Source organism: Balaenoptera physalus (assembly GCF_965194825.1).
Source record: "Balaenoptera physalus genome assembly, chromosome: 14".
Taxonomy (NCBI): Eukaryota; Metazoa; Chordata; class Mammalia; order Artiodactyla; family Balaenopteridae; genus Balaenoptera; species Balaenoptera physalus.
Window position 1 is genome coordinate 3,032,070 of NC_138893.1, and position 16,207 is coordinate 3,048,276.

Here is a 16,207-nt window from a genome sequence, read left to right on the forward strand (position 1 = left end):
TTCAAAGTCCTCGTCACTTTCCTCTGCACGTGCTCCAATTTTTTGAAACATTTTGCAGAGGTGGAGTATAATCTGACCTGCACAGGATGAAACACACTTAGCAATAGCTTTATCCTAAGCACTGTCTTTCTGTAAACACGGAACTGCTTTTGTGGCAACTATATCCAAGTGACACTTTAAATTCCTAAGTGCTACTCAAATATCTAAGCCAAGTCACCCCATCCTGTATCTGCGTACTTGGCTTTTTGTCTTTCTGTTCTGGTCCCCTATAACGGACTTCACATTTATTTCCCTTAATGTCACCTCATCAAATTTGTTCCATCCTACCAACTTCAATTTTTTTTTTTCCACTTGGAATGGGGAGTATATTCTAATTCTGTCATCTCACTAAGTGAAATCTTAACATGTGTCATTGGCAAATCTGACTAGCATACTTTCTATTTACTATAATACCTGGTTTTTTAAAGTGTTGACAATACTGAGACCAGGGGCCTCACCATCTGACTGTCCTTCTAGACAGACACTGATCATTTCACTGTTATCCTCTGCGTGGGGCTATTCAACAAGTTGCCAACACCCTTGACTTCTCGCTCCTACCTCCTCCTCTTAGCCACAAGGATGCTGTGTGCCGCCTTGGCACACATCCTGTAGAAATCCAGGGGCACTGAACTACCCCCACTGGTTAGTCCAGTCACCCCTTCAGAGAAGGAAAGGATGCTTATCTACATGATCTCTTCCTTGGTGAAGCTTTGGGAGCGCAGCTGGGGGCCTCACCACACTGATTGCAGGCTCAATGACACGTAGGTTTTGAGAAAACTGCCGCTCTCCCCCTTTTGAAAATCAGGTCCCCGTGTGCCAGTCCTTCGCTGTGTCTACCTCTCCTGCTTCCCACAGTTCCTCAAGGATGGTCAGCAGTGGTTCAGCAGGTTTCATCTACAGCAGAGACCTCAGCTCACACAAAGTCCCTAGAACCTACCACCGTGTCTAGAACTTCAGAGGCGTCCTGCTCTTTTTAAGAATCTAAGCGCTCAAAATTTGGTATTTTGACCTAAATGGGAAGGAAAGCCAAAAAAGAGGGGATATATGTATATGCATAGCTGATTTATTTTGCTGTACAGCAGAAACTAACACAACATTGTAAAGCGAAAATTAATTTTAAAAAATTCTGGGATTTTGGTTGTTAGATTCATGCTTTAAAACTCTGCAATAACCGTATATATAACTGTCTGAAGAAAAAATTCATTTTACACTACATTAGAATTTTGAATTGGACAAAGCAACACTCCCACACCTGACCACGTGGCACACCTACTGAATGCCCTTCTGAGTTCTCTTCTGGTGCTTGTAAAATGGCATTTCCCGGGTTTCCAGAAACATTTGGGGCACTAGTTTTCCTGCTGGGGCTAAGATGGAGCCAAATTTGAATTGTTTGCTGGGAAGGAGAGCAAAGGGCGGGGGCATTAAAGGACACAAGAGGAAGGTGAAGTCGGGGTCTGGAGGAGGAGAAAGGGATGGAGGTTTCCAGTTCGGTCCCTTGAAGCCTCACCCTTCTGTGCCCCACACAGCTGGAGTCCCTCTGTTCTCTCTTTTTTTTCCTCTAGGGACAAATTCTCTTAGGACCTGGCCCCTCTTCTACTAGTATAATCTAACCTGCACCTCTCCCTTCATCAACCCCTTAAGGGAAATTTAAGCCAGAAGGAAGAGAGAATTTCAGGAGAAACAGCTTCTAAAAACAAGTAGATGATGATGACCAAACCTCAGATTTCAGTAAAGCCCTGGCCATTGAGATTATGCAAAAGAATTATAGGAATGCTAACATCATCTCTTTGCCCCAAGATTGCAATCATTTCTAAGGGATGGAAAAAAAAAAAAAATGGGACAAAGTTCCCACCAAGCAGAATCCTTGAAAGCATCTAGAAGTAGGCAATGCCTCTTACATTCTCTTTCTTCATCTTCTCTTCCCTCTTAGCAACAGTAGTCTATCATTTCCATTCCAAAGACACAAAGAAAAGAGAAATCTTACAAGTCTGTTCTCTTTCTCATCTACCCATGTTACCATCCCCTCTAAGCTGCAGGTCCATCTTTTATGGGAACAATGTGTTCCTTGAACTTAACGAGCAGACAAAGAAAAACATGTGTATCCTGAGGGATTTTTGGGGTTTTTTTTAAACTGGTCTCAGATCATTTGGGGGTTTTCCTTTATATCTGCTATTCCCTTGTCTGCACAACTCTTCACGTGGCTTTTCCCAAGGCCGATTCATACCATTCAAGCCTCCCATCAAGAGTCGCTCCAGGGGGCGAGGGGCTGGCCCGGGGGACCGGCTGAAGCTGACCGGACCGACTGCACATCAGCCCGGTGATCCGGCGGAGGGAGGAGAAGAGGGGGTGCCCGGAAGCAGCCCTCGGCTCCCTCCCCTGGAGGCCCAGAGGGCGGGGGCCTTGGCGAATGGCTTTCTTGACGGCTGCTTGCGGAGGTTTGGATTCAGGATTTGTTCCTAGTGTCCAAGACTTTGATAAGAAACTTACAGAGGCTGATGCTTACCTACAAATCTTGATAGAACAGTTAAAGCTTTTTGATGACAAACTTCAAAACTGCAAAGATGATGAACAGAGAAAGAAAACTGAAACTCTCAAAGAGACAACAAATAGCATGGCAGAATCAATTAAACACTGCATTGTGTTGCTGCAGATCGCTAAAAGTACTATTAATCCTGTAGATGCAATATATCAACCTAGTCCCTTGGAACCTGTGATCAACACAATGCCTTCCCAGACTGTCTTACCTCCAGAACCCACTCAGTTGTGTAAGTCAGAGCAGAGCGTCCATCATCTCTACCAGTTGGACCTGTATTAGCTACCTTGGGACATCATCAGACTCCAACACCAAATAGTACAGGCAGTGGGCACTCACCACCTAGAAGCAGTCTGACTTCTCCAAGCCATGTCAACTTGTCTCCAAACACAGTCCCAGAGTTCTCTTATTCTAGCAGTGAAGATGAATTCTATGATGCGGATGAATTCCATCAGAGTGGCTCATCCCCACAGCCCTTAATAGATTTCTCTGGATCTGCCTCAGTCTTGACACACAGCAGCTCAGGAAACAGTCTAAAGCGCCCAGATACCACGGAATCACTTAATTCTTCCATGTCCAATGGAACAAGTGATGCTGACCTTTTCGATTCACATGATGAGAGAGATGATGAAGGGGAGGTAGGGTCGGTGGAAGACCACAAGAGTGTTATCATGCATCTGTTGTCACAGGTTAGGCTTGGAATGGATCTCACTAAGGTAGTTCTTCCAACATTTATTCTTGAAAGAAGATCTCTTTTAGAAATGTATGCAGACTTTTTTGCACATCCGGACCTGTTTGTGAGTATTAGTGACCAGAAGGATGCCAGGGACCAAATGGTTCAGGTTGTAAAATGGTACCTCTCAGCCTTTCACGCAGGAAGGAAGGATCGGTTGCCAAAAAGCCATACAACCCCATTCTGGGCGAGATCTTTCAGAGTCACTGGACATTACCGATGATACTGAAGAGAATGTGGAGCTAGTTTCAGAAGGACCAGTTCCCTGGGTTTCCAAGAATAGCGTAACATTCGTGGCTGAGCAGGTTTCCCATCATCCACCCGTTTCAGCCTTTTATGCTGAGTGTTGTAACGAGAAGATACAATTCAATGCTCATATCTGGACCAAATCACAATTCCTTGGGATGTCAATTGGGGTGCACAACATAGAACAGGGCTGTGTCTCGTGTCTAGACCATGATGAACATTACATTCTCACATTCCCCAATGGTTATGGAAGGTCTGTCCTCACAGTGCCCTGGGTGGAACTAGGCGGAGAATGCAATATTAATTGTTCCAAGACTGGCTATAGTGCCAATATCGTCTTCCACACTAAACCTTTCTATGGGGGCAAGAAGCGCAGAGTTACTGCTGAGATTTTTTTCTCCAAATGACAAGAAGTCTTTCTGCTCAACTGAAGGGGAATGGAATGGTGTAATGTATGCAAAATACTCAACAGGGGAAAATGTAGTTTTTATAGATACCAAGAAGTTGCCTATAATCAAGAAGAAGGTGAGGAAGTTGGAAGATCAGAATGAGTACGAATCCCGCTGCCTTTGGAAGGATGTCACTTTCAACTTAAAAATCAGAGACATTGATGCAGCAACTGAAGCCAAGCATAGACTTGAAGAAAGACAAAGAGCAGAAGCCCGAGAAAGGAAGGAAAAGGAAATTCAGTGGGAGACAAGGTTATTTCACGAAGATGGAGAATGCTGGGTTTATGATGAACCATTACTGAAACGTCTCGGTGCTGCCAAGCATTAGGTTGGGAAAGGCAAGGTTTGCTCCTGGTGACCCGGGCAGGAGGCACAATGAAGTAACAGTCTTCCTTTGGGAGAACCTATTCACTCCCTTCTTATTGCAGTGATTCCTATCTCAGGGATACTGGACTTTCTGATGCAGATGAACAATTAAAGCGAGAAAAGCTTCCCTTTTTCCTGTTCTGTGGCAGTTACAGTGTTGACTTCGGTCTTGAGAAAAACTTCAGGTTTTGAAAACAAGATGTCTGCTCCTTTTCCAAATCCCACGTTATAAATCCCAGTCTCAAACTCTGCACTCTAGTATTGCTGTTGAGATATACAACATCTGTTTCCTAGTTCATATAATCTTGGGTTATATATATATATATATATATATACACACACACGCACATATATACATATATATAATATAGGTGATGCCAGATTTTTCATAAATATGCCATCTACTGTAAATATTGGTTCCTCTTGAGTTGTTTTAGAAAATTTAGCACAACGTATTAAAATCACATGTTAGGAAATTTCATGGTCTCACCTACAATAACTTTTATTTTGGAATTGAACTATTATTAAATTGTATCCAACTCTGGACTACAGTTTAATTATACTCAGTGCTTCTTAAGGCTTCATAAAGTAATTTTTCCAACAAAAAAAAAAAAAAAAAAAGAGTCGCTCCCTAAGGAGTTCCCTGGTGGTCTAGCGGCTAAGACTCCACGCTCCTACTGCAGGGGACCCGGGTTCGATCCTGGTCAGGGAACTAAATCCCGCATGCCGCAACTAAGATCCCACATGCCACCACTAAGACCCGGCACGTTCAAATAAAAAAATAAATATTAAAAAAAAGAAAAAAGAGTCACTCCCTTCTCAGAGGACTGACTTCCTTAACCAGCACGTCTGAAACTACAACACCACGTTGCTCCCTCTCCTCTTACCTTGCTTCATTTTTCTTAAAAGCACGATTGCTGCCTAGAATTAAAGACATGGTCTATTTGTTTGCTGTCTTTCTCCCCTACTAGAATGTCAGCCCTCTAAGAACAAGGATGTGACCTTGTTCGTACCAGAGTCCCAGTGCCTGGAACACCGCTACTACATGGAAGTTTCTCAGTAAACATGTGCTTAATGAATGAAGCAATAAATGGATTATTTAAAGCAGAGATGCAGAGACACTGGAAAGAAGGTCATATAAAAACCACCACAGCAGAATGATGTGCAGCTACATGGCAGAAATTGTTTGTTTTAAAGTAACTTTTGTTTTATTTGTTTAGATGATAATATAATCAGAAAATCAGAATTGCTCTGACCATCTGAAAACCACTTCATAGACAAGTTAAAAATGTGGAGAGGTAAAATTTTAAAGAAATTACTCATCATCCTAATACCGAAAAAAATAACGTTAAGAGCTTTAGGGTATGTTTAGAGTTTTTGCAAGCTCCTCAATCTTGTCAAGGCATTTTTCCTTTTGAAATTTATACGCTATAGAATTCTTCTAATCTGTTCCCTGAACTTTTAAAAATCTGTTCTCATAAATTTACCATACTTCTCTGATATTTTTCAGAACTTCTATCCCCATCACAGTTTTTAAAACTCTATTTTTATCGTTCTTTAAGATTCCTGTTACTTCCACCTGCTCAACCAGCTCTCCCTTATGAGTCAGAATTTGATTTTTTTGAACTATCAGTTCCTCCATTCATTTCCTCTAATTTTTGGACAATGAAATTGCCAAGAAGGTAGGTCAATGACCTATCTGATGTCCTGAGTTTAGCTGAAAATGAATTCCAGGATAGCTGGTTAGAGACCACCATCGATACCATATGTCATAAAATACTTGTCTCATTTAGTCTTCAGACTTTATTCTACCATTAAGGATATACCATAAGAATGAGGGCAATGGAAAAATGCTCAAAAGAGACTTCCTAAGAAATCTATATTCATTCATTCAACACTTAATTATTGGGGACCTGTTTGAAGCCCTTGAGATACCAAAATGAAAGCAAAGAATATACTACTTGGGAAAAGCACACGAATAATTCTTCTACAAATATTTATTGAACACCTACTATGTGCCAGGCACTATGCTAGGCATATAAGCAGGGAGGAATCATAATATCAATGATCAGACACACCTGGATTTAAATCTCAATTACATTCTAGCTTATAACTTGCTGAATAATTTACTTTATCTAGAAACTAAGAGTAACAACACATACTTAAAGGACTACTGTTAGGCTTGAGAAGTTAAATCATCCAAGGTACTGGTGATATAAAGATGAGCAAAATAAATTCCCTTTTCTCAAGATGCTTGAAGTCTAGTAGATAATATACATAAAAACTAAGCATTTCGATAATACTTATTGAATAAAATCAAATCTAATACAGGACAAAATGTGATACTATAATACTAATTATCTTTTCTACTGAATGGTAAGTTTCTTTGCACACCTAGAACCCCTAATATAGTATCTTTTGAGTAATGGAATACTCAACAAATGTTAAACGGATGAACAAGTAGATATTTTATAAGTGACTCTTCCACAATATCACCCTAAAGTCATGAAATTTTCTCTTAAGGCAGAATATTTACTTTCAGAAACCTCACTTTAGTATTAATTATTTAAATTCTCCTTTAAGATTTAGAAATGAAAGCAGATTAATTTCTGCCTCTACAGTAGCATTACAGTAGATACTGTCCCTAATTTTTCAAGTTTTATATAAAGAAGGGTGAAGGCCCCGAGGGTATTTTAAGTTGTATCTCCCATGTAAAAATCACAAGTTGATTTCTGCTCTTCACTTCAAATTCTTTTGTCTAGAAATAAGTAACAATTTGGCAACTGCGAAAATGTTTGCATATTTTCCTCGGTACAAAATGACTTTATAACGAAAGACTGAAGGAGCCGGGGTTTCTGGTTTTTGGAGCACTGAAAGCTAAAAGTATAAACAGTGACTAACACGTTAGTCATAACAAGCAGCTGTTCCTTAACAGGACAAGGAATAACATGTTTAAAATTCTGCAGGAAAGTCAGGATAGAATGAAGAACTTTTTATCAGCTGAGAGTGACTCTAAATTAGGTGACCCTAGAAAAGCATGTGATGTAAAGATTTCTTAGGATGATACAGCTATCCTTGAAGTAATTTTAATTAGCTTTTCATTACGCTTTCCTTAATAAAAGTTAGGGAGACAAGATGACTTCCCAAGGTCTTAAATTTCTAGCAGAAGCATGAGAGACTTTGCTTATTTTCCATGTGCCCCCTAGAGGGCAGCGGTGGCCCAAAACACAGGAAAGGATTTTCTGTCAGTCTCATCCTCTGGTGACAACCTCCACTCCAGTCCCTTTAGCATCTCTCACTGGTCTGCCTTCTGCAAGCAAGCTGGCAGTGCTATGTTTATTTCTGAGTGCCTAACTAGTAAAATCATTAAATACTAGAAAAGAACGTTGCATGGAGTATATTTCTACAGAGACTGGAAGGAAAGAACATTATATGAAGATCGTTATTTTACGTTTGTGTATATCACTTCACACACACATATCCTAGTTGGTCCTTTTTATGCATGTTCATGCATTCTGGAGTAGAGAATGGTGTTAAACATTTGGGGGGAAAAATAAGATGGGTCAAGACAAAGAAATCAAAGTTTTTTTCCTTTAGTTGGCTTGAAACAATCCATAGTTATTACTGAATGCCTATTCATTCATTCATTCACTCAGGAGTTACCTACGTGTAAGAACCATCATATTAGATGCTACACTTGGTAACTGTGAAATAAAGCAACTACAGCAGAGAGCTTATAAATAAGAAAGCGATGCTAAATCACATGATACAGAGAAAGATGACACAGGAGTGTACCCGACTAGCAGCAATGTGCCATGAAAATCTTCGCTCCTCTAACACATGGTGCGGATTTCTTTTGGAGGCCCAGGGGTCTGAAATCCTTGCCCAGTCCAACAGAGCACAAAACTTTCCATTTAAAAGGTGATGACGAAACACAGGAAGCTTCCTAAATGGGAAGGGAGAGCCTGAGTGTGCGCTTTTCTAATGCTGAGGTTTTCTTTTTTAGTTAATATTGCTTGTTTAAATATTTTATTCTGCTCATAGGTATTTTTATGCAAAGGGTGCAACTTTCAAAAGAGACTTTTTGCAAGGTTGCCCTAAAAGCCTCTTATCATGCTTGTGGAATTTATCTTCCGGGATCTTTTTTATTGTATTCGGATTATTTGCTGATTAAACTTCTTTATTCACTTTCATTTTATGAAATTGGGAGCAAGATGCAAACCTCAAGTCTGTGAAGAAAAAGATTAACGATGTCAGAATTATAATTCAGTCAATATTTGCTGAGCCATTTGGGTTTTCTGTATGAGCAGAGGGTAATGAAAACGGTCTACCTGTACGCCAATGAGTGGCTCTGAGGACATTCCTGCCATAACTTTGGGTCAAACCAAATGACATGGTTTGTGTGATTGCTTGTTTATGCAGACTGCTTTGGCTGGAAGTTACACATATTTGCAATACTTCCTGGGGGACTTCTGCCATCACATCTGAATCCATGGTGTGCACTACAATCGAAGACTTTGAGACATCAGAAAATGGACTTCCAGTCCTAACGATACGGCAGATGGTCTAACTAACCATTTATGATGGTCCAACTCTAGATTAGGAATGACATATTTGTTTAAGTACATTGAAACCTGTGGATAGCTTAAGTGATATTGCTTTGAAGAGGGCAAGTAGCAGAATCATAGCGTTGTCAGTTATGTACAGGTTATGTTTAGGAATCCAGGACCAAGGACCAACCCAGCAAGGGGACAAAACTGTTACAACTGGACAAGAAACCACAGCATTTTTAAAATTATTTCTATTTGGCCAAAACTGACTAAGCCAAATTTTATTTCCAGGGCTGCAGTAAATAACCTTAAATCTTTATCAAAGGACGGGTGAGTGTCTAAGTACTTGTCAAGTGTAAAACTTCTTTAGAAGAAAACAGAAAATGAGGACTGTGTGAGAAAGACTTAAACATTTACTTTAGACATTTTATGAGGGGAAAAAAAAAACACTATGTAATTTGCTTCTTCCTGAAGATGTGGAAATTTCCCCTAAGAGGTGAAAAAAAAATTGTTTGTAGGAAGAGTAGGTATAAGAGCTAATTTGCCCTCCTGACTTTATTTTGCATTTGTAGTTTGAGATGAGCCTATAAAACGGCTACTCTTAGACATTAATCATTTCTCTCTCCACTACCATCTCTGAGTGCTATATTTAAAAGGAAAATAGAACCATTGTGTGTATTTTGATGTATTATCTGTTGTAGAAAAGTGTCTCTTTTCCTGTTCAGAAGGGTTATATTGGAGGTCAGAGATAGCCAGATGATTTTAATGTCGCTTTCAACAAAAACTACAGATCACTAACTGCAAATAATTCATCGGCAGACATTTTCTACCATGTGGCTCATTTTGAAAGTTTCTGCTCATGACAGTCCTACCACTGGATCTCAGGTGCAGAAAAATGACCAGTTCCTTTAAAAATATTATAAACAATCACTACATTTAATAGCACTGCAATAACATATTAATAGAATAACCTATCTTACTTTTATAGCTTTTTTTTTTTAAAGCTTAAATTTATAGCTTTATTAAAAGCACTTCCACATATGGCAACTCATGTAAACTTCACGCTGATCCTAGGTGGGTGTAGTTAAATCCATTCCAGAAATTTCTAAGAAGTAGAGAACTTAGGGGACTTTCCCAAGGTCGCACAGCTAGGAAATGGCTGAGCTCATTCTCGGGCAAGGTCTCCCCACTTTGAGTCTAGATCTAAGTGACATTCTAGTGAGTCTGTATTTACAATCATTGCATTCATTTTATCATACAAGGCAGCCTACTTATAGCTGACGTAACGTAGTGCTATCATCACGTGGCGGGCAGCAGACTCAAAGCACAGGTCTCCTTTTTAGAGAGGAGGAAGCAGAGCCCCAGCAAGTCTAAACGCATCCAGAATCACACAGCTAGTGAGCCGTGGAGCCAGGGACACCCAGGTAAGTCCAACTCCAAAGCCACACTGTCTGCCAGAAAAGCACTTTCTTTCCAGGGCGGCTATCATTCTAGACCGGGCTTTCACACTCCCCTAGTTGTTCTATTCTAAAACTGTCGGCGGTTCTGTGCTGACTTCTGCCTCGATGTTGTACATTTTCATTGAATCCGAGGTTTTCAACATGTTCCAAATGATGTTGGTGTGGGCCCTCTGTTTAAAGTGTAACTTGCAAGGCATGGCACCTCCCAAACATCAACAGAGGACCAACTGAAGTAATCCCGGAAGCCTAAGCCCTCTAAAAGTGACAGCCACCCCTCCCGTCCCTGTGGTTAGCTGACGGGTTAGAAGAAAAGGAGGGTCTGAGTAAAGCACACTTGACTCTGTTCTGAGTACAGAACAGAGTTAGTGACTCTCTCCTACCCACAAACCCAACCCCGAGTCACGAAAGATAAGGAAGAGCTGTAGAAAGAAGTTTGAAAAAGGCTCCACAAGCCTGCTCTCACCACTGTGGCCGTGATGGGGACAGCATCTTCCTGAAGCAGTAATAACAAGTTCAAGGGTATTAGAGGTGGTAAGCGATGCAGCAGGCCAGTGGGGGGACGGGGGGTAGCTAAGCTTCCAGCACTGCCCGGAAGGCCACAGAAAATGCAGTCCCACTGTAGTCATTACAAGTGCTTCAGGACTTGGGCTGTGATTGCCCGTAAGTAAGAACGTGTCGGATGGATGGTGGGGACATGGTCCAAAAGGAATATCATTTAAAACTCTCTCATGAATATTTCCAGTTTAAATATTTGGTCCAACTGAATAGTTCAAACTCTCAGATACTATGAATATGACTTTCGGAAAAAGCAGTCATTTATTTGATACAACGTGCTGTGTTGCAAACACAGATCATTAAATTTCCCATTCTCTAAGGGGGTACTTTGTTCCTGTGGGCAGCTTATTTACAACTGGCAAAACCACATGCCTGACTGTGGACGTCAGACTCTTGTTGGATTACTTAGATAAACATACTATTTGATTAAATTCACCAGCGTAATCGATAGGGGTTCTGGCTGTCTCATTAATTACATTCTATGGAAATTCTATGGATGCATCATTTAATTAGATTTTTCACTTAGTACTTATCAGAGTATAGGAAATGTCATCATAGTTTCTTTGCACATAGTAATGAGATCACTGGTACATTACCAAGATTAAATCATGAAAGAATATCTACCCTTCTGTTTTCCTTCCTGCTAAAATTATTCAAGCTTCTTACAGCAGCACCACCTGTGATAGGCGGGACATGCAGAATTTCAAAGTTTTCCACAACACTTACCAATCTCCATGTCAGAAAAAATTAGTATTTCCAGTCTACTATTTATCATTATGGCATTTTAGACCCCAATAGCTAATTCTTAAGAACATTAATAACATCTACCTTTATTTAGTGTCCAATATGTGCAGTCAATGTGTTACATGCTCCACTTACATGATCTTACTTAATCTTCAGAGGAACACATTGAGGTTTCTGTCCATTATACAGATGCAGAAACTGAGGCACCAGTCACGTAGATGGTAAAGGACAGAGCCAGGACTGAAATCCAGATGTGACTCATACCAAGGCCCATCTAATCCAACCCACTTATTTCACAGATCCAGCAACAAGCCCCGGGGGGGTAACCTGTCTTTCCAAAGGGCACACAGCTGGAGAGTGGCATACAAAAGTAGGATTCAGGCTTCCATCTGTTGCCTTTATTGCCATGAGCCATCACTAAAGACCTGAGCTACTCAACTTTTAATTGTGTTTCATTTCTACTTCAGCACAGAGCAGCCAGGCTCAGAGACACGTAAGCAATATCCATTAGCACCGCTGCCTGTGATGTGCAGAGCAGTCGCATTTTTAATGGACTCTGTCTGAGTCCTTCCTTGCCTGCATAGCTCTTAAAGAGGTCTGGAGTTAATTTATTGCTCACTGGGAGTCAGCACTTGGCATAGTTCCTCCAATGGTAGGGTTGGATTTCTGTGGATTTTGCTTTCTCCCATACCCCCTGGAAACTTTTCCCAGAGAACGTCACACTGTAGCTCCCTGTTCGAGGACCAAGAACTGTGACTGCTTCATAAAGAGCCTTCTACTCTGAACAGCACAGATGTGGCCATGGCTTTTCCTTGCATTAAATAACTCGGATGGAAATTTTTATCATGAAGGAGTGTTGAATTTTATCAATTGTTTTATCTGCATCTATCGAGATCATGTGGTTTTCTATTCTACTAAGGTGGCGATTTACATTATTGATTTCCTTAATAGTAAACCAACCTTGCATTCTTGATCACTTGGTCTTGACGTATCATCCTTCGTTCAGTTGCTGGATTTTCTAGTATTTTGTTCGGGACGTATGGCTCTATGCTCCTGACATCCTTGTCAGGGTTTATCATATTACGCTGGCCTCACCTTGGTCCGAGTGGTGGTCACATAGGTATTTGCATACATTAAAAGTCACTGAACTTAAGATGTTAGACATTTTACTGTGTGTAAATTGCACTTCATTTAAGTACAATTTAAAAAAATCGTTCACATGGTTTTACCTTGTCCTCAAGCCAAACTGATGGGAATGGCCTTCAAGGCTTCTGTCTGCTTGGACAGCTGGGTAACCACTGTTCCTGTATCTTACACTGTGGCCGCAGAAGACTTTGCTTAGTTACTCTAACCATCACATTATTTCACGCTCTCAGAACTTTGCTACTGCTCTTCCTTTGGCACAGAATGACTCCCCCATACCACTCTTTCTCCACCTGGGAGAATTCTTTTCATCTTTCAAGGCTTAACACAAATGCCGTTCCTTCTAGGACATTTCCTGGAAGATGCTGACACCACCCCCCACCCCCCAGCCCAGCCACTGGCAGATGAGTCGATCCCTTCTCCGTGCTGCCACTGCACTAGGCACACAGTGTTCTAGCACACGAAACAGATGCTGTGTGTGAATGTTTCTGTCTCCTCTGTTAGGCTAAATGATTTTCTGAGTCTCCTTCTCCTCTTTGGGTATCTGGGGCCCAACAGCACGCAACAGGAGGACTTGGAAACACTGAAAGAATGAATGCTTCCTCCAATACAAAGCTGGGGGAAGGGAAAGAGTATAATATGGTAAAGTTGTTACTACTTTATAAAACCAATAAACAAACAGATGAATGTCTCCTCCAAAACAATTTTGGGAGGAGGGGAAAAGATCTGGTATAATTATGTCTATGTACTGTTGCATTAAAAATTAACTCAAGGGACTTCCCTGGCGGTCCAGTGGTTAAGACTCTGTGCTTCCACTGCAGGGGGCCCGGGTTGAATCCCTGATCAGGGAGCTAAGGTCCCACATGCCGTGCAGCGCAGCCAAAAAAAAAAAAAAAAAAAATTAACTCAAAACTTGGAGGCTTAACACAACAACTATTTCACTTATTTGCTCCCCATTCTGCAGCTTAGGCGGGGCTCTGCAGGGGTACCTGCTCCACATGGCATCGTTTTGGGGTGCCTCAGCTGGGGCTGGAGGAGCCACTTCCAACACAGCTTCATTCAGCTGGCTGGCAAGGTGGTGCTGGTTGTCAGCTGGGAGCTCAGCTGAGGTTGTCTTCTAGGGCCCGCCTATTTATGGATACATGGGGCCTCTCCACGTGGCTAGGCTAGGCTTTTTAAGAACGGCAGTCCCAGCGCAGTCCAACTTCTTACATTGTAAGTAGTTTCCTACAAAGTCTGCAAGCAGAAGCTTCCAGGCCTTCTTAAGGCTTAGGACCAGAAGTTCAACCACACTCTACTGGCTAACGCAGATCCCAGGGCCAGCCTTCCACGAGGGACCTCCCCCAGGCAGAAATATTGAGAGGCGGGGCCCGCTGGGGACCACCAAAGTAACATGCTACCACAATGAGGACATCACCATACAAACTGTAAAAATGAAGTCATTTTTACTTCAAACTCCTACTCTTTCCTCTCCGTTGACGGTTGATATTCTGTGATATGTTTTTGAAAAAAAATTTAGAAGTTCGTATCTACACAATCGTTTAATTCCAAGTTTTGCCTTATAGATCCAGTTATGCTTACTCATCAGGTAAAAAGAAAAAATTTAGCTCCTCCGACCTGTGCAATATCAAGGTCCCAAACCCTTTAAACACTAAAACCTGTTGGGTTTCTTTTGCAAGAGAACAGCTCAGAAATGTTGATTTCTAAAGGAAATGAGAGCTTAGCAATTTTATACTGGACAAATCTTCAGAAAATTTACAATCACATTAGTGTTCTTTACAACACACTGTGCTCAAAATTCAGTGTTTTCAGGCTTCGACTGTATGCTTATAAAAATGGTATCAAGTTCCCTGTGATTTCCTCATTTAGAGGTGCTTGACTTTCCCACCTCCCTAAATTTGGCATTAGCCTTCTTGTGCCCTGTACTCAGTCTTTTAACCACATGTTCTGAGGACCCAATTACTGACTTTGTAATCCAATTAACGGTGGGGTCTGTGTCTGTCCTGGCAGAGAAAATACACTCACAAGTGATGTCTGCTCCCAGTAAGTCCTTCCACTTTGCAGAGGTATTGTATAGTGGTTATGAATTTGGGTTTGATCTAGACTTAGAATTTTAATCCTTGAACTGCCCTTTCTAGGGATATGATCTTGCACAAATGACTTAGCTCTCTATACCTCAGCTTTCCCATCTGTACAGTGGAGAGGAGACTAGTACCTCAGAGGGCTGCCATGAGGATTACATGATTTGATAAAGCTTGCCAAGCACTGAATAGAGTGTGTCAGGCACGCAGAAAACATTCAGTACGTGTTGTTGTTGTTATTATTATTACCAGTGGCCAAACTGTTGAGAATACTCTTTCAGTTTTTCAGAAATAGATTACTAAGTTTATGATTATCCTAAAACCTTGGCTTCCACCCCCTTACTTATTCTGTGGCCTTGCTCTTTAGCATTCTCATTATCAACCAGCATTTGATTCAGGTTGGTTTTGAGGATGGGAGAAGGAGGGAAGGTGAACTGACTTCTAAGGCTTAGTGGCGGTTACGCCACGGCACCAAATTGTTTGGGAACAGTTGTAGTCACTCCGAAGAGGATTACCAGCCTATTAACAGATGAGGTCCACGTGACAGTATTTCAGTGTGTTCACTGATAAAAATTAATGGCTAAAAATGGTTATGAATTTAATAACATGTTTAAACAAAAAATACCTCATCTACCATGATAGTACATATTAATTTTCAAAGTAGTGACATTCTTTTTTCAAACAACAAACAAGCTTGGTGTACACATGGGTTTTTGTTTCCTTTGCAATCAAACGCTGGGCCCTTTTGAGTATCTATCATTAACAGGTTATAGATGACAAATTTAGACTGAGAATGCTTTCCAGTACTGGGTCCGCTGCTACCATGCTACCTTAACTACTTACAGTATTTTATAATCAGCATTGCTGATTATATACTGAACTGGCATTTTAAATGAATATATTTGTGCTGTGTAATGATGGCTGGCAGTTATCTGTGGTTTGGAGTAACCCAGGACAGTTACGCCTTGAATAAATGACCACAATGACCCACATGTCCGCCCAATCAGGGAGGACCCTCTGTGCTGTTTGGAACGACTGATCTGTGCGGTACCCTGCTGTGGTATTATTAACGGTGATGTTCACAAAGTGTGTTTGAGGAACACTGTGGATTGTTGATAGGTATTCTAAGACCACAAAGAAGGGATCCTGGTCAAATAAGCACGGGCAGCTCAACATAGACTATTTCCCACTGAGAAATGCACAATTAACTTTCACCTATAAATGCCCTGAGAAGTCTTGTAGTAAGAAAAATAACTTTGCTTAAGAAGAGGATAAAATGCAAAGTATTTCTCCAACTGACTTTACCGT

At 41.1% G+C, this 16,207-nt stretch overlaps 1 pseudogene across 1 annotated transcript; it reads left to right on the forward strand.

The window, feature by feature from the left end:
* The first annotated feature begins 2,299 nt into the window (after positions 1–2,299).
* Positions 2,300–7,884, forward strand: LOC309643114 (oxysterol-binding protein-related protein 9 pseudogene; annotated as a pseudogene). Its single transcript has one exon. The product of its transcript is annotated as an oxysterol-binding protein-related protein 9 pseudogene (transcript).
* Positions 7,885–16,207: the final 8,323 nt, after the last annotated feature.